General features: G+C 46.9%; 1 protein-coding gene across 1 annotated transcript in view; it reads left to right on the top strand.

Moving 5' to 3' along the window:
- The window catches only part of IMMP2L (inner mitochondrial membrane peptidase subunit 2), a 612206-nt gene that overhangs the window by 110349 nt on the left and 476790 nt on the right, over positions 1-25067 (top strand). The gene's annotated exons all lie outside the window — the stretch shown is intronic.

Here is a 25067-nt window from a genome sequence, read left to right as displayed (position 1 = left end):
GGGAAATGTGTTGTTTAAACAATGATTATCTTTTAGATTTGGCTACCAGGAAAAGGGGAAGGCACAGTTCTCTCCCACAGCAGGACCAGGCAAATGGACAAGTGTGAGAGGCAGAATGCACCTTGCAGAACTTTGCAGCCGTCTTGTGAGTCAGAACTAAACATTACAGCTCACAAGACAAGGTTATAAAACGTGCCCAGACGGAGCTATGTTTTATGTGAAAGGAGGGCCTTGTGGTAGGCCAGGTGCCCTGCGGGGGCGCTGGGGGCAGCGTGGCCCCCAGCATTGCCGGTGTCTCCCTGCTCTGCCTGGGTGTGGAACGCCCAGCGTGGGCGGGCTGCTCCGTGCGGCAGAGGCAGACGTGCACGTCGGTGGGGCTGGAGGTTGTCTGCTGACCCCTCGCCGCGTAGGCGCAGTGAGCAGGTCTGTCCTTGAGGCCGGACGTGGGTGACACACCTGTGTCTACCTCAGTCTTCTTAGTTCATGAATATTAGAGATTGTCTGCAGTTTGATCCTTATAATCGTTAGATTTCCCAGTACACAGGTTCTGGCACAAATAACGCCCTTTTTCATTACATAAAAATCTTTTATAAAATCATAACCATGCTGTTCTGTAACAACAGTATTCCACTCAAGCACGCCATAGGACAGTTTAGGTGGGATGTCCAAGTTGCTGTCCGTGTGCGAGACATTCACGTACCCCACCAACCACACGCGATGGCCTTACTTCTACCAGACCCTGTGTATCGCTTTTCATCAACCAAGTATTTTGTGAGAATTAGGTCTAAAAAAATGTGAACTGCTATCAGTGATGAAAGTCCTTTTAACATCTTATTTGTTTGAGTGCTTTTAGAATTATGTAGCCAATACATTGTCTCTAGCCACAGCAGACCTTTTTTTTTCTTTTTTTAAAAAAAATTTATCAGATTTTGTCCTTCAGAGAAAGTTAAAGTTTTTCTCTATGGTATATAAACATTTAGGACCAAACATTTCTTAAACCTAACAAACTTTATTTTACAATGATTTCCAATTTAAATGATTCCCATTCCAAGAACAGGACAAAGAACTCACATGTGCTCATCACTCAGATTCCCGTTATTAACATTTTCTTACAATTGGCATTGTTGTTTTTTTCTCTCTCTCCTTCCTGCCTCTTTGCTCTCACATATTAGTTTGAAGGGGTTTTTTTTTGTTGTTTTGTTTTTTGCTTTGATAGTAAAAGGCTGGACAAGATGCCTTAATCCTTCCTAACTACGTTAGTATTTCTGGCAGCAAGGACGTTTTCCCCATAACACCGTCAGCTTCCAAATAGGAAGTTCATGTTGCTAACAAGTGACCATGTAACGCCCAGACCCTGTGCTGACTGCCCGGGGCCAGCGATGCCCTTGGTGGGCCACGCCCAGGCTCAGGCCCTGCGTTTGCTTCGCCTGGCTGTCTGGTGTGCTGTCTGGAGCTGTCCCCTCATCTTGCTCACCGTCCACCATCCGGACATTTGGGGCGAGCGCAGCCATGCTTTGCCTCTCTGTCTGGGCTTACCTGGCGTCGGCTCAGGGCAGGAGCGGCGGCACGTTCTGAGCAGCGTTGCCGCGGAGGCGCTGCTGCGTGCTCTGCTCACCGCGTCGGGGGTTGGTCTGGCCCCATCTTACACTTGTCCCGCCCCAGCCTTGGGGTCACTAAGGACTCCTGGTTCTTTTTAGAGGAGAATGAGATTTAGAAGCCAGGGTCTGGAGTCTAGTCATGCTCATCGCTATTGGGGCAGCTTTGCTGCTAAGTTTTCTTAGAGATTAAATCCAGGAAATTGAAGCTAGGATGTACACACAGGAGTGGGCAAAAGGAGGTTTGCAGTTGTGGGTGACCTTCTTTTGACTTAATAAAGCTACTGCAATAATCAAAACCTGTGTGTCTTTTTCCAGACGAACAACTGCCAGGCTCCTTTACCCTCCCGTGGACATTGACACCATACACACACATACATATGTATGCATCTGCTAGTTGGTCTTTATGAAGTATATATTCATACTGGTATCTCCAATTCCAGCCCCAAACAGCAGGATTTATTCTTCCTTTCCCCTTTTTATAATTGCAGTTTCCTTCTCCAACACTGAAAGACCCGGCTCCCATCATCCTCCGGGTGCGTGTGTTTGCTCACTTCCCCGTGTATGTCCCCTGTCTCCCAGCCGCATGGGCCAGCTCCCTGGCGAGGCCCTGCCGCCTCCAGCCGGATCATGGCCCGTGTGGTCTTGGCGTTGCGGGCCCTGCCGGCCAGCCGCTCACCTCGCGCACGGCGAAGGGGCCCCGGGAGCCCTCGCGGCCTGGCTCTGGTACTTCCCCCTTCAGGTGTCCGGTGAGGTGGGGGTGCCACAGGATTCTGCCTGGCAGGAGGCGTTTGGTCAGGATTACGTCATAAAAGAAATTAGGGAGTGAGAATGGAATTTTCTAGTCTTTTAGTTAAAAAATAAATGTTATTCTAAGGTATGAATGACGGGGTTTTAGTGCTTAGCTTAGGTTCTGTATGGATGATGGTAACAGCCCTGGGGCGTGTGTTGGCCGCTTCTGATGCGCAGGTAGCATCTGAATAAGAACCCGTCTGTGCTGTTACGACGATCCTTCTTTGGTTTCCTTTGGACTTATTTCTTGGCAGCTCAGTGAGCGATTGTTATGAGCAAAAACAATTTTTGTTGAGCCTTGTTTATTGGGTGGCGATAATGAGAGCCGTTACTGAGCCCGATAATTTTGTGCTTTTATTTTCCAGCAACAAAGTGTTCTTCTTTTGTGATGACACATGGAAGACGCTTAAAAGCCGGTCTTAAAGGCTCCGCAGCGCAGGGGGTTATAATTTAGAACGGCGGCGCGGCGGCCAGAGGGAATGAGCCCAAGTTAAAAGGCTTTTCTGTGCCGTTGCCTCTGTAACCGTCCCCAAGTGCTGGGCGCTCTCGGTCGTGAGAAAGCCTCCCGTCCTGCGGGGGAATGTTAGCAGCAGCAGGGGCCTCCTCATTTCTCAAAACAGAGCCTTTGTTCTGTAGTGTTTGAACAAGAAATACAAATAATAGCATTTTTTCCTTTTTGCAGGGCCACATGGGCACAGGGATCGTTTTACTGTTTTTGAATACGTGCTTTGTGATGCACAAGGCAAACTCAGGCGTGAAATTAATGGACAAGTAAGATGGAAACCTAAGGCATTGTCTTGGTTAAATCTCTTTCTTTGGCCCCTTTTGTGACTCAGGAATTAGTTGTTCTCTCTCTTTTTCTTTTTTTTGTGAGGCTGTTTTATGTCTAATTTTTTTGGAGGGTAAAATACACTTACCGTCAGCTACAAGTTGGTGGCCTAGGTATTTTTGCAAACCACTTTACATGTAGGCCTTGGTTTTCCATCTCCTGGCCGGAGCCCGGGGACACGCGGAGGCGCGTGGAGCGCCAGGCGAGCCGTGAATGTGATGCCAGCGAAGAGAGTGCGTCCTCATTTCATTCATTCTCTTCAAACATGTCCTCTTTTTCCCATGAGTCTTCCATGTTTTCTCCAGACCTCATCTCATGTCACTTTTTTTGCTTCTTATCCCCTCACCCCTTTGTCTTTGTGTGTCTCTTAGATACTGACTCACTCACACTCGTGTATATACATTCATGCTTTAAATAGTTGACATGCTTAGAAACAGACCCAAATGAGGGTTTCACAGGGCCAATGTGTAGAACCTGTGAGTGTTTTTGTGTGAATATATATGTGTACACACACCCACACACACCCCATTTACATAAAGGTAACCACTCGGAGTAGCTGGCTTATGGATGGGTTTGTACCACGTTTGCTAAGTGAAGGAGTCTGAGTCCGGAAGGAGCAGCGATACTAAGACTAGAGCAGACTGGGCGAAGGAGAGGGCAGGGTCCCGTGGAGACATCCTTGATGCAGCGACGATTTTGTTTTTGTAGAGAGGGTCACACCAGGTTATTGGGGGAACATTATGGAGCGGTTGATAGCTTGAGTCCGCCGCTCTACCCCGCTTTCTGCACCAGCTCCTCCTCCTGATTGGCAGGGGCTAACCGAGACCTCTGCAGACACTCCTCCAGAGAGGCTCGCCTGTCTCAGCTGCAGACGCTGAGCCGAGCGCGTGGCCAGTGCTTGTCCTTTTCCTTCCTCTTGAAAAGCTGGTCTTATTGTGGCTCATTTTCTGTCTCGTGACAGCCAAAGAACTCAGAGTGGAGAGCAGTGACTTTCGTAGGACGGATACTAGGGCCAACCACCGAGGACATTTGCTTTTAGAAACAACAGTAGAAAGATCAAGAATTCTGTAGTTAAAGCTCTTCCGTTTTACTCTTTGCAATGACGCTGGGCCCAGGGCTGCCCACGAAGTGCGGGGATTCAGCAGACGGAGTGGGAGCCAGCCTGGACAGGGCGCTCGAGCCCGGGGCTGCGAAGCTGAATTCAGCCCTCTCTGTGCGGTGTGCTAGGGGAGACGCAGTGAACTCTAATGAAGAGCTTAGTAAAAATATAAATAAGGCCCCTGGGAGAACAGATGAGGAAGTGATGTTTAAATCTGACTGGGCAGTTGGGAGACTTTCTTGAATGGGTGACAAATGAAGTAGATACTCAGGGACTTGAACATATGAAAGGAGAAGGAGAGGTGATTTCAGGAGCGCAAGACAAAGGAAAAATGAAAAACAGAGAAGCAGGAAGAACTTGGACAAATTTTAGTCTGTCTGTTTCTAAGGGCCTTTGGAGAGGGGAGTTTTGAGGTGGGGTTTTCCTGTACTCGCCCTTCCTGCTTTCTGGGGTCCTGGATGGAAGGTGTCGGGGTCAGTGGGGGACTCAAGCACTGCTTCATGGCTGCATGAACACGGGGTCCATTCCGGGGCTGCTGAACCCTGAGGCTTGGGTTGGAGGCGTAGCTGTGTTTCTTACTCCAGCGAGGAGACTTGGTGCCCTCACCTTCCCCGTCAGAGGCGGAGAGACTGGTGTGGAGAGGAGGGGAGGATGGCCAGCTCTCTGATTTTTTTAGTCAAATATTGTCATCCTTCCTTGGACCCTGGTCCTTATCACTGCACAGCCTCCCCCGAACAATCCCAACTGCTCCTAAGGGCCAGCTGCTGGTTCTCTGCCAACCGCTGCGACCTCTCCGGCTTCAGCCGGGATCTTTCTCTCGCACCTTGACCTCCTGTTCCTTCCTCCATGTTTCCACTTACACGTCTTTGGGGCCTCTCCTTCTCGACACACTGGAGAGTAGAAAAACCGTCTCCCCTTCTCTGCGTGCTGCGGCAGTGGGCGGTCACAGCCTGAAGTTGGCCCCCAGCCCAGAACGTTGTTGGGCACCTCAGACTTCCTTCCGTGTCGTCAGGCACCATGTCGTGTCTCTGCCGTTTGCCTTTCTTCCCTTGAGCTGCGTTCTCTCCTGTGCTGCTCCGTTCCCACTGTTCTGGGTCAGGCTGTCACCTCCTCTCACCCTGGCCGCGTCAGCCTCCCAGTGCGGCCTCGTCACTGCTGGTGGGTTTGCCACCTCCGCTTTGTTGCCTGCGCCACTCCTGTCCAGCTGAAATTTACCGTGCGCAACGGGTCTATTTTTATGTACTCCAGCAGCCACATTGGAAACAAAAGGAGGTGATACTGATTTTAATTGTTTTATTTGATCCAGTGTATCCCAGACCCTATTCCAGTGCGCGGCCCTAACCACTCTGCAGAGCGCTCAGCCGGCCCGCACTCTGTTCTCCTGGTCTGGACGCCCCCGGTCCTGAACAGACCTTGTCGGGCGGCGCCAGCCTGAGCGCGTCCCCTGCCGGAGGCCGCCTCGACCTGCCCAGCAGCTTCTCCTGGCTGTGGCTTCCCAAGTGTTTGACCGTACCTAGTAAGAGATAAGCTTTACACTGTGACCCAGCTAGCCAAATGTATACCTGTATAAGGTGGAACCAAAGTTAAAAACAGTTTTATTTCATGAGATATATTTTAGTGTTTTTTATTCTGCTACACTTAATTTAATTAGCTTAATTTAAAAGCTGTTTGTGGCTGACGCCATTGATCCCGTGGCTCATGGGTAAGTCAGGAGCCTCGGTAGGGAACCCACGGCTGCCTGAACAGCCGTCTTATACGTAAGGCTATTGTCACATTTACCGGGTTGTACTAAATCATTTCTTCTGCATTTATCCTCTCACAAGACTCTGAACTTAAAAGTGAAGAACCTTTGTTTCCAGTGACAAATGCAATGGCAGGAGCAATGTGCATGCTCAGTATTGCATATTTATTAAATGAGTGAGGGTCAGGAGAGCCGTGCACAGCAGTTCAAGGGCAATGTTTCCCCCAGCCGAGTTGACTGGCGGCACTAGTTTGGGCTCTGTGGCCCGAGGGGTTGGGCGGCGTGGCCCGAGGGGCCGGGTGGTGTGGCCCGAGGGGATGGGCCGTGTGGCGTGAATGGGGAGCCAGGTTGGTTCAGTCTGGCCACTTGGAGAGTGGGGAGCAGTGAGAACGCCTTGATGTGTTTGATTTAGAATCACCTCGAATACTATCAGCAGGCTCCCTTACTTTCTTGTGAAGGGGGCTGGGTGCAGTTTGCACTTGGAGGTTGCACTGTGTTCCTGGCAATTCAAGTCACTTCTGATGACCTGAGACCCAGAATCTGAGTCCATCAGAGAGAAGCCAGGTGGCTCATTGCTAGACGAGAGCTACTGCTCTGATTAAACGGCTAATTTCTCTCCCTCACACTCAACAGTGTGAATACATTTATTGCCAAAATAGTCAAGTGCTGGACAAGCTAAGGCGGCCCAGGAAAACTTAATTGGGTATTTTCTATGTTGTATAATTCTGTGCTTTTATTTAAGAGAACCTGGGGAATAGCTGTACATGAAGGTATTGATTATAAGTGCTGCTTTTTAATAGCTATGTATTAACTCAAGAAGTTAAATGATAAACTAAATTTTAAATAAAAAGAAAAACGTGAACAGGGCTAGTTCTCTCACTTTTGCTCGGTGACTAGTTTTGCTTTTATTGCATTCCAAGCGTGTATGATGTGGCCTCGTGACTAGATAGGTCTCATTTTGACAAAGGTCATTATCTGACTGGAGCAGCAGATCCCAGCAGTCAATAAATGTCTAATATGCTAGTTCAGATTCTTTTGAAGAGATTAGTGCAATCTCATTTTGAATGTAGATGTTTCTTTATAAATGTTTAAAATCTCTCTTGGCAAGACCTTAAAATGACAACTAATAAATATACCATTGGATAAGTGTTAACAAAAAGCCATATTCCTGGGAAATGCTTTCAAATTGCTCAGGTGCAATAATAAAGGATTATTTTTCCTTGACAAGTAAGTTAGTGATGACTTAACTCTTCCTTGTTAATTTATGTTGAGGGTTATGCACAGAAAAGCTTTTATAGAGCGATGTTTCCTGTCTTCTAGTGATACATTTTTGATTTCTGTTTAGGCAATTCATAATACTGAATTATGTGGACAGAACAGTTGCAGCAAATATATGAATTTTGTTTTTTGCCTAAACTTATATGGACGTATGAGTCATGTTATTGATGTTAGAAAAAACTTAACCAAGATTGTCCTTCAGAAAGTTGCTCATGAATATTATTTCATCTAAACATTCCAGACTTGAACTGACTTGTTACTTTTCTTAATCTTAAAAATTAGTTCCTGATTATTTGAAGAACAATAGTTCATGATTATGTGGTTAACCATTGTGTTACTTACAATTGGACATTATGCCATTTTGACATTTCTGGGATTGTTTTTGTTCTTGAAGGTGAAAGCCGTCAGACTTCATTGTTGTTACTATTAATGTTACCATTATTGTTAGAGAAAATGCCTGGAGTTTGCACGGGCCCCTCAGCAGGGCTCCTTCCACTCCGTTCACAGGATAAGGGAGCAATTATTTGGCTCCGTGAAATAGCGACCATGTTTTGCCGTGTAACCTGAGGTTGTTTTAAGGTGTAGTGTTAGGAAATTTCATTTCACCCCGTAAGCAGCAGGCCTATCTTGCAATTTAAAGATAATTTGTATGTAAATGCCTATAACAACTGTAATCCTGAAAAAAATGGATGGATAATTTGTATTCTCTCATTAGGTAAGTTCTTGGACTGGAATGTAAATTTTTCTTTGCCTATCAGTTTAAGTGGAAAGCTGACATGGAACATGGTCTGTCTTGTCTTTAGTAGGAATTTTTTACTGTAAGGTTTATAATAAATGTACAGTGATATTTTATTCTAATTCTAGTCTTGCTGCGTAGAAATGTCACATGTCTGGATTTTCAGTTAATAAGCAGCTCCTCTTCTACTGTCTCATTAGCTGTTCAGTAAATAGGGTTCAAAATAGTCTCCTTAGCCTTTAGATAAATATCATCTTAATTAAATATGCATAAATGTGGAAACATCTACTGGATAACAAGCTCTAATTATAATGTATTTTATATTATTTTTCATTCTTTTGTGTACCTGTTTCTGATGGGGGATAATTACACCAGTAGAGTCTATACCCGCCAGTTTCTTGTGTTTGCAAAGATCCCAGGTCTGTCAGGTAAGGGTGTTGAATGAATTGGATTTCACCTTTGTCAGAGCTCAGTGCTAATGGAATTGATATTGTGGCTTCCCATGCTCCAAGGAGAAAAGAACTCAAGTTTGATAGCCCATTGTGCTGATTCGGAACACTGATTTGTTGCTTGAAGGGTTTGCGTAATTATAGATGTTTCAGTGCAATTGAGTATTATAAAGCCTCTCCAGTTCTGCAGCTGGTCATTAAAACCGTTATGACAGTACAAAGGTTATTGGTTAAGAAAGGAGCATTAGCAATAGAAAGACCTGACTTTAGAGCTCAGATTTACCAGTTAAAGCCGGGGAGTCCTGGAATAACGGCATTTCATTCAGTGTGGATTCGTTCTAACGCTGACAAGAAAAAAGACATCGGTTCGCAGACGAGGCCACTGTCTGGGTGGCGTTTGCACCTTCTCCCCATGCCTGCGTGGGTTTTCTGTGGGACCGGTGTCCTCCCCCGTGTGGAAGATGTGCCCAGGAGGTGCACTGGCGCGTCTGCGTGGTCCCGTCTGCGTGGTCCTGGGTGTGAGTGACCCCCTAGTGGAAGGACGTCCTGTCCCTGGTGGGGTCCTGCCTGGCGTCCTGAGCGGCTGGGTGGGCTCTGGCCACGTGCAACCCTGAACTGATAAGTGGTTTGGAAAAAAATTGTCTTACATGTTTTTATTAATTTTTCTCAAGTGTATGTGTAGCTCACATTGATTTCGAAGTGTGTTATGAGAAGTGTTTGGGGTCTTTCTGTAGAAGTTTGGTGTTATTTTTGTGACCAAAAATGTGTTGTAGGTATTTAACTCTTGTTTGTATCAATTAGCTTATGTTGCACTTGATTTCCTTATATGTAGTTTTGCTGAAAGTCAGTTTCCAAGTGTTAAGTGCAGACTCACTGTCCCACAATGCCCTTGGGTTATTATAATAACAATACCTGCCTCAAAGGGTGGTTTTGAGAAATAACTGAGATAATAAGACTTAGTAAGTACAAAAAAAATGTTGATTTTAATATTATAATGGTCATAAACGTTTTTGTCCTAAATATATTTAATCTTCTGAAAATTTTGTTTACTCATTTTTGCATTTGTGAAAATTACAAAATGTGGACTAAATGATAACTATGCCAAGCTGCAACCTTTTAAGCACCTGGAAGGCCGATACAATGAGCACATTGAAAAACATTACACTGTTGACACCTAAGAAAATCGAATCAAATGTGCGCCGCTTCAACTGGTATGAGATGATTGTCATGCAACTTTGCTTGTTTCCTGACGTACTATTGTTCTGCGTTAGCTGCCAAACCAAATTGTAAACAAAATTAATTAGAAATTATTTTTCAGCTTCCTATATATAGTGTGTAAAACATTTTTTTTCAACCACTAAGTCTAGTCGGTGGTGGTTGTAGGTTAACCTGACACATTTTTGATGGATGCTCCCTATTCCCCTTGATTTGAAAGGAAAAAGATAAATGAAGCAACTATTCATGGAAGAATGATAAAATCCAATGTGGTAAAGTCATATCATGTACAGTATTATGCTATTAAGACATATTTATCTTCATGGATATGTGACTGTATATATGAAAAAATGTGTTAGAATTTGTACCAAATTGCTTACAGAGTTAAAAGGCCGGGGGCAGTTTCACGTGTATGTCAGAAAGACTCGTGTGACTGCAAGCAGCCTGAACTGAGAGGTCACCTCTGCAGAAGGGAGGGCGCACTGGACGAATGCGGGCATGTGCAGAGTTGAAAGCACAGTTGACTAAGTAGCTTCAGGAGGCGCAGGAGCAGAAGCCAGTGTTTGCTGTGGCAGCGGTCGGGTGCGGGCACTCCCCGGATGTGGCAGCGCTGAGCCCTGCTCGAGGGCCACGCAGCGGGGCGAGGCCGCCCACCCCGGGACGGGGCACAGGGCATGCCACGCATCTCAGTTCTACCAGAGAGGGGGGGTGTTTCCCTTCTTATTTCACACACACGCGCGCACACACACACACACATATTTAATAATAGCTTTACTGAGATTCCATCCACATAACCATGTGATACACCCCTCAGCCCCTAGCTGCCGCGAATTATGAATATTTCATATAAATGTGTTAATGGCATATGCGTCCTGTGTGACTGGCTTTTTCTGCTTAGCACAAAATTTTCAAGGTTCATCATGTCGTAGCATATACCAGTATTTACTTCTTTTTTATGGCTGAGTAGTATTCCATTGCTTGTATCCATTGCGTTTTCTTTATCCACTCATCAGTTGATTTGGGTTGTTTCCACCTCTTGGCTATTTTGAATAATGTTGCTAGGAACGTTCATTCTTGCACACATTTTTGTTTAAATAGCTGTCTTTAGCTGTCTTGCGTTTATGGCCTGGAGTAAAGTTGCTGGATCGTATTTAAGCATTTGAGCAAATGCCAAGCTAGTTTTCAAGAGTGGCTGCACCATTTTGCACTCTGAGCAGCGGCGCGGGGCCGCTTCAGGTGCTCCGCGGCCTCGTCTGCACGGTGTCTTTTGGGTGGCGGTCACCCCAGCGGGACTGCGGTGGCATCCCATTGGGATTCTGATTTTCATTCACCTGATGGCTAATGATGTGGAATATTTTTTTAATGTGCTTATTGGCTGTACATATTGTAAAGGAGTGAGATTATGATTTTGTGTGTGTTCATCATTTGTTTTTAACTACACAGATGTCAGACTTGTCCATTTTTTTTCTTACCATTACTCTTCATTATTTGTAATTTTAGGTAAGGGTTTAACACAAAATTGGTTACTCCTCGTCATTTCTCGGTGAGCTGAGTATTACACCCATGAAAATTGGGGCTGAGAGAACGTAAGTCATTTTCTGAAGACCTAGTCAGTGGTACAGGATTTGAACCCAGGCCATTGTAAATCCAGGGCTTGAGTTCTCAAGCATGACACCATAGTGCACCTCAGTCCACACAGGTTCTCAAGTTCATCGTATGGCTGTTGCTGCTGCTGTTGTGGTTGTTCTCTTACCTTGCCAGCCTTCATAATCTCATGGAAATTAAGTTTCGAGGGGACCTCCTAGTTCATCAGATGCTGCTTTTACCAGATGTAGAGATGTGTGCTCAGGTTTGCCAAGGGTCAACCGGCCGTTTGTTAAAATGGCATCTTTGCAGGCTCTGCCCTGGCTTTTCTGGAGGAGCCAGGCGGGAGCCAGGCCGAGGCAGCAACCCTGAAGCCAGTGGAATGAGAACCACTTCTTGGGGGGCAGACGCCTCACCCTCCCACAAGACGATGATTTTGTTTGATGCTCTTCTTCTGCACTTTTTATCCTTTGATCTGCCGGGACTCTCCCTGGCAGCCCCCTCTCTACAAGCCTGTTTCCTTTGATGCTTGGCGAAGGTGTCTCTCCTGTGCAGACAGAGGACTTCAGTCTGCTGTTTCCATCCTGGGAGTCTGCTGAGTTACTCATTCTGGAAGAAGCCTTGCTCAGCACCTCCCGATACTCCGGGTGACCTCTGCCAGGGAAGAGGCAAAACCCGGGGAGAAATTTTAAGCATGAACCAAAAATAGCCAAGTCGTCTTGATACAGATCACGATATAATCTTTGGCTGCCTGCTGTGAAAGTTTCATATTTTCTTTCTCTGAAAACAAAAGTCTATTCTTAGCGATAGGTTCAGCTCCTATCAGATGCTGCATGCGGTGTCTGGCCGGCAATGACCCCTCTAGCTTGTTTTCTCGCTTGGGTTGTCAGGCTTGGAGGGAATACCAGTAAAGGTCAGACTCGTGTTCCGCGCCCGTTAGCGCTTGATTTATGACCGAAGCCATTTACGTACGTCTTTCCTTGTCTGGCTCCCAGGGCTTGGCTGTCCTCTGCTTTTCCGTTGGTGGGAGCCATGCAGACGGCTTTCTTGCCTTACCTGACACCATGAGAGCTGCAAGGAGCCTGATGACAGGGGCCACGTCGGAGGAGCAGTGGCGGTTTTGTGTGTGGTCGTGGATAACGTGGGATGGCACAGGCGTGGCGAGGCTCATCCTGGGGAATTAAGTGCCGTTATTTTTCCCTGCCTGAGAACCAGCTTCCACCACCGAGTGCCACAGCTTTGCGTTAGCCATTCTCCCAGGATGCCATGTTTTCCTTTCCTTTTTTTTTTCCTGTCATCAGCCTAGTCCAGGAACTTACCAGCTTCAGAATGATCAATACTGGAAAGGGTAAAAAGGTCAGATGTGAATTTATTACACGAGTATTCCCTTTATTTTTGCAAGTGCGTCAACAGGTTACTGATGGGTATTATTCAGTACTCATTTATCGGCACTTAGGACTCTGTCAGACTCCAGTGTGTGAGCATTTTTTAATGCCCAGATTTCTTCTTGGGTGGTGCTGCTTCCAGAACTAGAAGAGGCTGTGATGAGGCTTTGGCATTTTTCAGGAACAGGGTTTTCACCGATGACCACGACAGCAAGAGACAGAGTGAGCCTGGCATCAGGAGAAGGTGTTTGGCATATTTTCCTTTGTGGTTAAAGAAGCTGGGGGCCCTGGCTGGTGTGGCTCAGTGGCCTGAGCCCTGGCCTGAGAACCAGAGAGTCCTCAGTTCGATTCCCACTCAGGGCACGTGTCTGGGTTGCAGGCCAGGTCCCCAGTAGGGGCCATGAGAGGCAGCCACACTTTGATGTTTCTCTTTCTCCCTCCCTTTCTCTTCTCTCTTAAAAAAAAATAAAAAGGCAGGGGGAAAAAACTTTTTAAAAACTGTGATTTGATTCAAAACAGTGTCTTTTTTTTCTTTTAAACATAAGCCATTCTTGTCTTATGCGAGTTCCTTAACTTAAAAATGGGTTTTTTTCAGTCCCTGATGGATCCCCAGGTTTTTGGTTCTGCCTAGGGGACAGGTGATTTTTGAGCTACCTTACTCAGCAGAGGAGAAATTAATTCAGTACAAAGTATGCGGAATCCAATCTTAGCTTGTTCTTCTTTTTCCTTTTGGTCTTTTGAATTCATTCTACCATCAGCCCCCATCCTTGAAGGCATTTTCCTTTAGTTCATAATCTGCACTAACCAATTTGTCTTGTGTGGGAACCATAAGGACTCTCAGAACTCATAAGGAAAACGGTCAAGAATGGGCACATTACAATCTCTCCCCCGAGCAGCGTTCGGGGCTCCTCGCTGCATCGCCGCCTCCGCTGCCCCATACTTTGAAGTTGCAAAGGCAGTTTCTCTCCTGTCCTGAGTGTTTTCCTCAATATTAAGATTTTTACTACCTGCCATTTGCCAAGTATACTTCCAAACGTCGTCTCCTGTGGTTCTCAAAGCGGCACTGCTGGGTAGTGGCTACAGCCGGTCCTTCCTGCTGCCATGGCGTAACTTCTTTGACCACCTCCAGTATTTTTTCCTTTCCATAGAAAATGTGTTGTTTTACTTTCCCTGACTTGCATTTTCAGTTAAATTGAAGAAATGTCTACTTGGCCACCATGCCGAGGGAAGCGCCTGGTCTCTCACACCTGCTCCTCCTTTTCCGGAAGGTCGTCGAGCTGGAGTCGTGCTGTGTGCAGCCGTTTCAGGCTGGCCCCTTTGACTTCGTGTGTGTGCGCGCGCTTAAGGTTCCTCCGCGTCTTTTCCTGATTCACAGCTCATTTCCTCTTAGCACCAAAGAACATCGCATTGCCTGGATGGACCACAGTTTATCTACTCACCTACTATAGAGTATCTTGGTTGCTTCCAAGTTTTGACAATTGTGAATATATTTTCGGGTTGTTTAGGAAAACACAATGAACGTTTACACCTTTTTAACACTTCAAAAAAGAATGACTATGAACTTTTTTGAGCTTTAAAATAAGCTATAAGTGATAGAGAATATGCTCATTAAAATGATTACATGTGTTTAGTTCTCAAAGCTCTTTTGTGAACAGTAGAAACCATTTTGGTAATAATTTGGAAAGCAATTACTTTTTGAAAATTATTGACTTGAAAATAAATGTACATTTTGTATGAAAAGTTATTATAGAAATTAAAATATCTGTTTAAGAGATGTTCCCGTGTTGCTAGACAGTTTTTGTTAGTGTTGTATGTGTTGACTATATTAATTTCAAATATTTTGAGTCCAAACCCTCCCTTACTCCCAAAAGACTAAAGCCTGTCAAATCTAGAAAAGACAGCCTTTCACTTGCCTCTGCCTTTTTTTGCTACTGTTGTTGTTGTTTTTAAGCAGCTCTTTGGGATATTTCTTCACTGAACAAATACCTGTTGAGTGCTGTGGATACGTCAGTTAACAAGAGAGGCAGAAGTCTCCACTCCTGTGGAGCTTACATTTTAATGGAAGAAACAAAGATAAATAGAATTCGTAGTGCACAGGACAGATACAAGCATGGAAGAAACCCAGCCGAGAGGAGGGCTGGGTGTCCCCGGTGACTCGAGTGGCCTCGCCGCCCCCCGAGCTGTGTGAGAGCCGGAGATGGTGGGAGGTCTTGGGCTTGTGGAGAGCTGATGGGAAGGGGGAACGCCGGGCTGCTGAGATTCGTTCTGATGGCCCCTGGGATGGTAACCACGGCCAGACCGTGCGTGTGGCTGCAGGGAGGCCTCTCGGTGCAGCCACAGGCAGGCCGGGCGGCGCAGACGTCGGGGAGGCCTGGCCCTGGCCGCATGCCTGGGCTCTGCCCAGCTCTGTGCTCTGCCCAGTTCTGTGCTCATGGAGGCCCAGGAGTCCGGGAGGTGGTGCCCGGTCCAGGGAGGTCTTGAGCCTGAAGGAAGGGAGAGACCAGAGCGGGGGCAGGTGTCGGTGAGGCCTGATCGTGGCCTGGACCGTGCCACCCGAATCCCACGTCCACGCCCCTTCTCTGCTCTCCTGGGCCTCAGCTTCGCTCTGAGGCAGCTTGCTTCCCGCTCAGACACGCTGCCTCATGCCGGCCACCAGAAAGAGAGGGAATGAGCCACGGGCATCCTTTTCTTTCTCGAGGCCCCGGCGTGCCACGGACGTGTGCGGCATTCTGCCGGCTGCGTGCCCGAGTCCTCTTGCTGCCCTGTGCTTGCCGCTGCTGGCCGTGTTCACCACGGGTCCCGGGCAGAACCCTTGGGCTGGCCCTGGTGCGGTGCGGCTGCCCTGCCTGGAAAATCGGGGGCTGAGGCTTTGGCAGGCACCCGCAGGGTGGCAGGCTCGCTCAGCCAGAATCGTGGCCAGCTGTCGATCATTCCGGGTTTCACGGCTGGGGGACTCTCACTTATGTGGACTGGCCGGAATGTAAGACACGGCGCTTTGTGGTCCCTGTGTGATGCTGACTGCTCAGCTTTAAAAAGAGTGATTTTACAGAGCATTCTGTTTGCACGGGTTTCTGTTTCCTTTTTGCTTTTAAGAGTAGTTTCCCAAGCCAAGCTTACTGAAGGTAGAACACACACGCTTGCCTCTTCACACAATTTCCAGTATATGTCATGGGTACTTACCCTCTGTGTATCTAAAGAAGTGGCCTCGCATGGTGGCTGTGCCCTGTGAGGCTGGTCTCTGCACACATGGTCTCCTGTGAGACAGTGTCTTTCTGCACCGAAAGGCGCCCACGGTCAGGGTGCATCTTTCCGGGGGACCTTGGAGCGCCTGCCACGCCACGGTCCTCTTGTGAAAGGTGCCTTTTGCATCCAGTGCCACGTGACCCCATCCTCCTGGCCATGACTGTAGGAAGCCGTGGAATGGACTGGGCATGAGAACTCTCTCCCATGGGGTACGCTGGATGGGGAGGTGACCACGCCGCAGGTCGCCTTCTCCCCTGAGCAGAGGACGCAGCTGGCGGAGTGAGGCCGGAGCATGCAGCCTCTCCGAGGGCGGGCAGGCAGCAGGGCCCAGCGGGCGGCGGCGGCGGCGGCAGCGGCGGAAGCGGCGGATGGAGACAGCACTGCAGGCAGTGGGAAGGGCAGGCAGAGCCGCTAGGACAGGAGGGAAGAGAGGAGCCCAAGCCTGGCCGCCTGAGCTGCCCTGTGACTCCCCCAGTGGCAGTGGCGTGTGCCCTGAGCACGGTGGCCCCTGTCCTTCCTTACCCCACCCCCACCTTCTGAGACGCTCCAAAGGGCTGCCTGCTCCCCAGCTGCCTGAAATGGCGGGTGTCTCAGGATTGCCCGTGGAGTAAGCCAGTGTTTGAAAAGCGACAGTAGATGACTCTCAGATAAAAACGTCGTGTTCTAAAACAAGCCTGGGAAGGAAATGCGAGATACGGAAGTGGACACCCCGAAAAGAAGTGAGATTTTAGGTTCCTGTGTTTGTATTTTCTTATCATGCAAAGATTTTATTTACCTTTAAATAAAACTAACTTGGCTACATTCTAGCTCCCAAGAAATGATATAATGGTCTAAATGAGGTGTGGAACCATCGTTTCTTCAAGTCCTACATTGTTTTAATCCTTATGTAAACCTCATAGGAGAATGATGTTTGGACAAGGAGACAACAAAACATTCTGTGAGTTTTTCAGTAGATATTTTTGGTATAATTTCCATGAGATTTTGGCCTGTTTTGTTCACGAATATATCCGGTGTGCCCAGAACAGTGCCGAGCACATAGTAAGTCATCTAGAAATACTTGCTAAATGAAGATGGCAAACAGATAGGAGTTTCTGTAATTTGATGTAAAATAAGGATTCATGCTAGAACCAGAGGGAACATTAAAGAGTTCAAACTCTAAGGCATGACTTGGCAAGTCCCTTTAGGGAGAGGAAATTGCGGCCTGAGATCGCGACCCGCGCCTGATGGGCCCAGGGCCAGATCCCAGTTCCAAGCGAGCTGCCCCATCTCGCAAGACCAGCAGCGGTTTAAACTCGGGTACGACTGGCTGTGAACGTCTACATGTGGGTTTCAGCATTCTTATTTTTGATATTTTTGTGAAGGTTTAATATGTCGCCTTTTCTCTGGAGCTGGCTCTCTGCCCCAAACATAAGTTTTCTGCTGCTTTGACAGACTGCACCAGATGCCATCTGTCTTCCAGCACGTACCACGTGATCTGGAGTTGGTCACGTGGCTCTGTGGGCCCTACAGCCAGGAACCAATCCTCATGCCTCTTTGCTCCCCCAGAATTTAGCAACGTGACTTACATGATAGATGGTGTTTTCTGTGTGAGAGTTAGTAACGCATAGTGTGTACAAGCCTAGGTCTAGGGAGATGACTCCCAAGAGGAACAAAATCTCATGGAATTTTATTGATTTGTTTTTCATAGCATTTCACAGCAAAAGCTTAGTTAATGTCAATATCAAATTGTTATTCTTAGAGATATCACTTAATGATTATTGGTTTGGTTTGAATGGCTTTATGAGAATGGCTTTACTTTTTAATTTTTAAAGGATTCAAAGTAGTACTTTTCTGTGGCTGTCTTGGTTTTCAGTATTTAAACTCTTTCTGATCTCATGATGTGAAATCCCATAGGTGATTGAGATTTTTGTCAATTTACGGTTATTGCCAGTTTAAAAAAATTTGGCTGACTTTGACACTTGTAATTCTAGGTTGTAGGAAGATTGAACCACTTGTTTTTATGGCTATATTCCTTAGTAAGTGTACCGATCCACTTTATGCATACTTAGCAAAACAGGTATATCAAACTCATCAATGAATTTTAAAAGGAATTATTTGTTCTCTTGAACTTGAAATTTTTTTGTAAGGCTGGTACTTATACAACATTTGAAACCAGGAAGGAAAGCATATTTCAGAAGAATGTGATATTAGAAAATGTTAAAATCTATAGAAGATGCATTGCTTTGCCTGCGGATCTTATAATGTATTTACTGAGTGATAATATTTCAAGCGTTTTTATTCCTTAGGGATAAATCTTCTAGACTGGGTGTCATCTCTTATGGAAACAGTCTGAAGGTATTTGATTTCTGTTTATTTGCCATGTTAGAAACAACCATGCCATCTGATCTGTATGAAAAACAATATTAAAAAAAGAATGGGAAATACTAAATTCAACAATCACATGTGTTTATTTCTTGAAAGAGGACATATATTACTGGCATATATTCTTAAGAATCTCCTTTTTACAAAACATAGTATTTTATAAGTACAAGAAAATCTGCAGTTAAAACCATCCCTTTTAAAGGTGAGGAAAAGGAAAAATCAAACCGCAGAGTGAGTTCACACTTTGGTGGACAGGAAGCCTGGCCTGGGCTTCAGAGCTTTGGTCCTTCGGCCCACATGCTCCCAGTACCCCAAACCCGTGGATAAGCATGAGTGTCAGCTAAAGAAATGCTAAATACAATTATGCAATTTTATCCCCTTATGTCTTTGTATTTTATTCTGCACACTTTGTCTTTATATTTTATTCCATACCCTTATTACCTTTGTTGTTGCTTGCAAAGAAAATAGTCTCCAGCTGAAAAGCAATAAGGGAAATTATTAGCAGTGTCTGGGATAGGAGGCACTCCCAGGATTGAAGGGAGACTGCAGAGTTGCGCTTGGAACAAAGAAGAGCCAGGTTGGTCCGAAGGTGGCGGGATCATGCCACAAAGCTGCCCAGGCTCTCTTGCGGACCTGCGTCCAGTCCGACCACACCTCGGGTGCGTGCACGGATTCCCGCGAGGTTGTCTGATGACTCCGCTTGGCTCGGGTGCTCCCCAGCCTGGACCAGGGGGCGAGCAGGTCGCTGGAAGCAGCCTGCAGGGCACGTCTTTGGTTTCCAGAGTCGGAGAGCATGTGTTGGGGTTTATGCTTAGACCAGGGCTGCACAGCAGAGAAAACTGCCCAAAAGGGAGCTGTGATGGAGACCAGGGCTGGGCGCGGGGCGCCCAGAGAGTGACGGAGGTTCACTTCCTCCACCCGTCAGGGGTCTTGTTTCCCCCCCAACACTCTTTCTCTGATTGAATAAAGCCAGCCTTTTCCACATGGCGTATTCAGGACTTAATGTGTGGGCTATGTGGCGTTAGAGACTGAGACTGTTCGAAAGGTATCTCTCGCTTGCTTGCTCACCTGGAAGCACTGTGTGCAGCTGGTCAAGGAGTGGCCCACCTTGTGCAGTTGTTACAGGTGGGCGGGCACGGGGAGATGTCCTGAGACCCGGGGTAGTTGCTGCTCCTGGGGGAAGCGTCCCTCTCGACTGAGCAGCTGTCGGCAACTCGTGCCTGACCCAGGCTTCCCTGCGGTGGTTTAAGATGATGGTGCTCTGTCCCCAGCCAGGCGACTTGTCCTGGTGGCTCGCAGCTTTCTGCCCTGTGCACCTTCCCTTGTCCCCCACTGCTTTCTGTTGTGATTTTCCTGCTCCCCCGACAACCCTGTCAGTGGCTGTTCTGAGTCCTTGTGACGTGCCTCGTCCCTGAGCCTTTCCTTATTTCCTGGGACAAGGAGATCCCCGGGTGTATGGGCACCCTCTCTGCCCTGCCCTGCCCTGCCCTCGGCGGCCACCTTGCCAAGGAGCCCGGATTGTTTCCAGGGAGGAGTGGCGGGAAAACCCACCATGTGGATGCTGGGTGTACAGGCTCTGCATGTTGGTAAATTGTGGGTTCAGACCAGTGGCTGATTGTTCCCTTTTCATCCTCCAGCAAACTGGTCATTTATCGAGTTTCTCTGACTTGAGTTAAGATGCATCCTTCATAACCAGTGACGTTTTAATTCTCTTCGTCTTATTTATAGTCCTCTGTGTCCTTGCGGTGGCGTTCCTCGTGAGTGTCCGTGCCGGCTGCCACCCGGTGGGACATCCTGTAGCGGCGCAGGTGCCGAGCGGATGAGCCGCGGTGCGGGACTCGTGATGACACCTGTCACAGGAGAGGAGACAGGGCTGCGGTGCGGGGTTGCTGGGAAGGATAAGCGAGAAAATATTTTCAATAAATAAAATATTCATGACACCAAGCTGTTTCAGAAGCTGAACAATTACAAATAATTGCTTTCTTTTCTACATCCTTCTTGAAGTAGAGGAAACAACAAAAATGGAGAATTGTGCAAAGGCCGCTCCAGGATACCAACATTATTCTGAATTAAATAGTAACAGTGCAGCCGTAGAAAGGTTAGGACCTTCTCACTTAAGGTTTCCCTGGTTTCTGAAGGCATTTCCTGTTCGTTTAAAGGTCTGACCCCTGGAAATTTTCTATGTCGGATATGATTTTAATAAAAACAAATAATCGCTCTGTGTAAAATGTTTAGTTTATACAAACTATTTCACATGCATCTCTCATTTGACACTTACTTACCTCACGTGATCTTGCAGTTACAATTTCATTAATATAAACTGTGACTCAGACACATTATGTAATTTCACCAGAGTTGCATAGCCATGTTCTATTTATGCACTTATCCCCTGCCTATTTGCAAAAGAGGAATTGAGGTAGATTATTAAAAAAATAAAAATACAATCGAACATGACTTTTTGTAAAAATTAGATGATGAGAGGAATTAAGAGCAGACTCACTTAGAGCTTAGCCTGCTGTCGGTAATGGAGGGCTCATGTCGCGGTTCGTGGTGCCTGATGCACAGGTCGTGACAGAATCGGCTTTCTGTTCTCGGGGATGAGGGTCCCAGACCCGCCCCCCACAAGGGAGCCCTTCTTCACTGATGGGGAGGTAACCCTAGGCAACACCAGGATTTGTCTGGGCTTTTGAATAAGCAAGCATTTTGTTGAGACTCCATAAAGCAAGACAGGTAGGACAAATTCAGGAATGGCTTCAACCATACTCAGTAACACTGCAGTGGCTGCTACAGAATGTATTATATAACGGAGTAGTGAGTTGGCTGTGAAATACAAGGTCTGCCCAGAAGGTTTCCAGCCATGTAATATTAAAAATAGAGACATTTATTGAGGAAGATACAAGCAAATTGTACAGAGGACAATGGTGTCTCAGTCCCCTTCGAAGTAGACACCTTGGGACCTCACAGTTCTCCCAGTCACCATCAGCTTCCGTGTCATATTTTCCTGAATCTCATTGACAGCCTGAAATCTCTTCCCTTTCAAAGATGACTTTAGTTTTGGGAAAAGCCAGAAGTCACAGGGCATCGAAACAGAAGGTTGGGGGGCTGAGTCACCTGGGTGATTGGATGTTGCAACGAAAAGGTCTGCACATGACGTGATGCCTGAGCGGGCGCGTTGTCGTGATGAAGCTGCCAGTCACCAGTTGCCCACAGCTGCGGCCTTGTGAATCATCTGAAGAGTTTCCGTGGAGGACTGTCCAAGCTTAACGCAAAGTCTGATGCAGATTCGTTGCTCTACTCACCCGGTCACTTTGAGTGTGACAGCTGCAGAGTGCACATGCTCACTCAGCACCATCTACTGCCCCCACTGACCAGTACAGCGAAGTCCTCGTCATTCCTGCACATGCACTCCAGTCCACTCCCCTTGCCAGGTTACAGCGATGTCGCATAAACCGTTCTTGTTACATTAACAGTGACTGGACTTCTTCTGGACAGACCTTGTCCTATACTCCCAGATAATTGGGTTACTTAATGTATATAATTATATAAAAGTCACTCTGTATAATCTTGGATAATTAAATGTTCAAGAATGCAGGCCACATGCAGTGACCTTGGTTATGCTAAGCCAACTGCTGAGGTGGTCACGTTGGTCTGAAAATAGCAGGGACCAGATGCCCACCCAGCCAAGAAGGTAGGAGACGGGCATTGAGACCCGTGTATTCAGTGCCTTGTTCTTTTTGCTACACAGTTTGAAAGGCCTCCTTGTATTTTATATGTGTAGAAAGCTTGTTAAACTAAATTTAGTTTATTGTTTACTAAAAGGAATTCTGGCAGTAATATAAAGTTTTGCTAATTTGTTTATAGTTTGTTAAAACTCTTTAAAATTGAGGCCGCCTTCCCCCAAAAGAGCTTTTGTTCACATGGTTTCTTTTTCCAATAGTTAGCATCTTAGAAATTAAAATTGGGAAAATTAAAAATATGTATTTATTCATTTAAAATAAGAACAAACCCATTACCTAGTAATATAAATATTTTTGTGAAAAATAACGATATTTCCAAAGCGAAATTTCTTGTGTAATAAGAAGAGTGGCACCGTCTTACCTTTCTGTAAGTCTCTCACAGCTGGCTCAGCAGAGACAGCGGGGCTCCTGTATTTGCTTTGGTATTCACTGTTGTGATGCGTTGCTTTGGCTGAAGTGTGAGGAGAAAATCTGCCCTCACTCGTATGTGTACTTGGGAAAGGGGGACCTTGTGGAATCTCTGAAAGGCGCTCTGCCCTCGGAGGTCTCCGGACCAGACCCCGAGAACAGCTGCTTTAGAATGTTGTCGCGAGTGTTCTGTTACACCTTCAGCGTTTGTATGCCCATGATAAGAGAGAGTGTAGTTTTTGCATGTGCGTCATTTCGATGTTGTCTGCATTTGATTTGAGCTTCATGTATTATGGAAGACTTTTTCCTTAACTTTTAGATGTGTAATTAGGTTTATGACAAAATTATAATCCTAACCTGAAAACATTTAAATGAAATTATGGGGTATACTAGAATGTAAGTTTCAAGAGGATACAAATTGTGAACAAACGTCTTTCTCATTCAGGAAATTCAATAGAGAAGAAATTCAAATATATTATTATTTGCCAAAGTGGTTGTAATGATACCAAAGAATTCTAATTCCTAGAAAATATCTGTCCCATAAATCTTTTAAAATAACCCAGATTTCAATCTTTTTTCCATTCTTTACAGCCTCCCTCCTTCTGTTTTTCATTTTTACTCTCCTGTTCATTCATTTAATAAATACCTGTTGGGTTGTTTATCAGTTAGAGTAAGCACTAGCTTATGAACAGAGATGAAAATGCAGAGCAGTTCAAATACAATGAACTGTGGTTCTTGCTGCGTACAGTGAGCATGTTTGTGTTGGGGGCGGGGGAGGCGGGTGTTGCTGTTCACGGCAGGAGGCGGCCAGTCGGGAGAGGACAGCTTCTGCCCTGTTTAGGGACCGGAGGTCACGGGGGCCCCTGACAGCTGCTGGCTCCACCACCACAGCTTGCACGCCTGTGTGGTGGGTGGTGGGTTGTCACTTTCGGCCTCTGTGAACGTGAGGGCGGACATTGGGACCTACACTGCAGAGAGATGAGGTTTCTCTCAGACTGATTTTTCAAGTAAAAGCATCAGAGGCACCGGCCGCCGGCCAGGCCGCCCCCTCACCAAGGTACCTTGGACCCTATCTGCGTGGCACGGCTTTGTGCCCAAGGCTTGCGGTTGGTGTGTGCAGGAGGTGACCTCAGCTTCGCAGCTTAGCCGTCAGGCTTCTCGCGAGGTGCGCGCTGAAGAAGGGCCGCCGCCGGAGTGGAGGCGGGGAGCCAATCTGTAGGCCCTGCCAGAAGACTGAAGCACAGCGTCTTCAAAGGTGGCGGCTGTGATCGCTGGTGACCGAATCCCAGCACCCGTCCCCTTGCTTCAGCGTCTGGATTTCTGTCCTCACCATCTGCGTCTTCGTCCTTCTCACAGAGCTTTCACGCTGCTTCCATCCCCAGTGAGAACCGGTCGTTTCCAGCGGCCGCAGGAAGACTCGACTTGCAGTGTGAAAACCGTAGAAATTCCAGCCGCCCCTGAATTCGCCTAATCTAGCGAACTGGCTTTGTGAGCCTTTCAGGGCAGCGGTGTGTATGCTGGAATCTGTCTACGTCATGGCCACTAGGCTGCCTGGTGTAGGTGCTTCTTGGTTTCTAACTCATGACTGAGTTTGGGTGTTGCAGTAACTGAAGGGTATCGTTAGGGAGGGAACCGAGCAGGTCTTATGCTTTGTCACTTCCCCTTTCCTCGTGCCCTGCTGCCTGCGGAAGCTTGTTCTATACAGTTTATAATGCGAAGATACATTTTCATTTATGCTTGGGAGTTACCAAAGGAACTGGCAGCATAAATAATTTTTCTTTGACTTTGGGTGGTGTCCCCGTCTCTGAGCGACAGGGGGTAGAGGGGAGCTGGTGGTGCATCTGAAGCTGTGGTGCGGGTCAGGAAAAGTCACGTGTAGTCTAGGACGGAAGCCACGTCTGCACGTATTGGGGTCTTCAATCAAGTCGTTCATTCCAGAGAGGGAGGCACCCAGAGGGTGAAGCAAAAACAAGCACGAGGTGAGCGGGTGTAGGCCAATGGAGCGTGGGCTCCTGGAGGTGGCGTGGCGTGTCCAGAGGATCAGGGTAGCCCTGGGGGAAAGGCGGGGGCCTGGTGGCTGCTAGAGCCCTGGGGCGTGGGGTGGCGATGCAGAGGCGTGCAGCAGGCATTCCAGCGCTGGCTACGCCCACTTTTACCTTCCGTTTCCCAGTTTGTGGGAAGAGGGGGGTGTTCCAGATGGTTAAAGGCACCAGGCAGAAACAGGCAACAGCCCTGTGCTTTCCTGTACCTCCTCACCGTGACGCAGGCTGCTGAAGGCTAAGAGAGTCTGATTTTAACACATTGCTCACCTCGTAAAAACCAGTTTGACGGAGTTAATTACATTAATTTGTCTAATAAAAATATGTAGACATAATGGCTAGAGCTGGTGAATGTTACCAGTGATGTAAATTAAAAAACCAAGTGTACCATTCCGATAAAACAAGTTAATTTAGTTGACACTGTTCTGAGTTGTAAAAGCAGAGACCGGCATCTGAGGGAATGCATTTAGGATTTTTAATGTGGCACTTAAACATGGTTAGGGGGCTGTGTAGATTAGTATGTTGGTAACTGCATTTACGGTCATCTTCATCGGATATGGCTGACTTCATTTCATA

Source organism: Pteronotus mesoamericanus, unplaced genomic scaffold, assembly GCF_021234165.1.
Source record: "Pteronotus mesoamericanus isolate MK-2021 breed Mesoamerican mustached bat unplaced genomic scaffold, CSHL_Meso_final contig_220, whole genome shotgun sequence".
NCBI classification, from domain to species: Eukaryota; Metazoa; Chordata; class Mammalia; order Chiroptera; family Mormoopidae; genus Pteronotus; species Pteronotus mesoamericanus.
The sequence above is the reverse complement of the archived record's forward strand: the minus strand, read 5'-3'. Positions and strand labels throughout refer to the sequence as shown.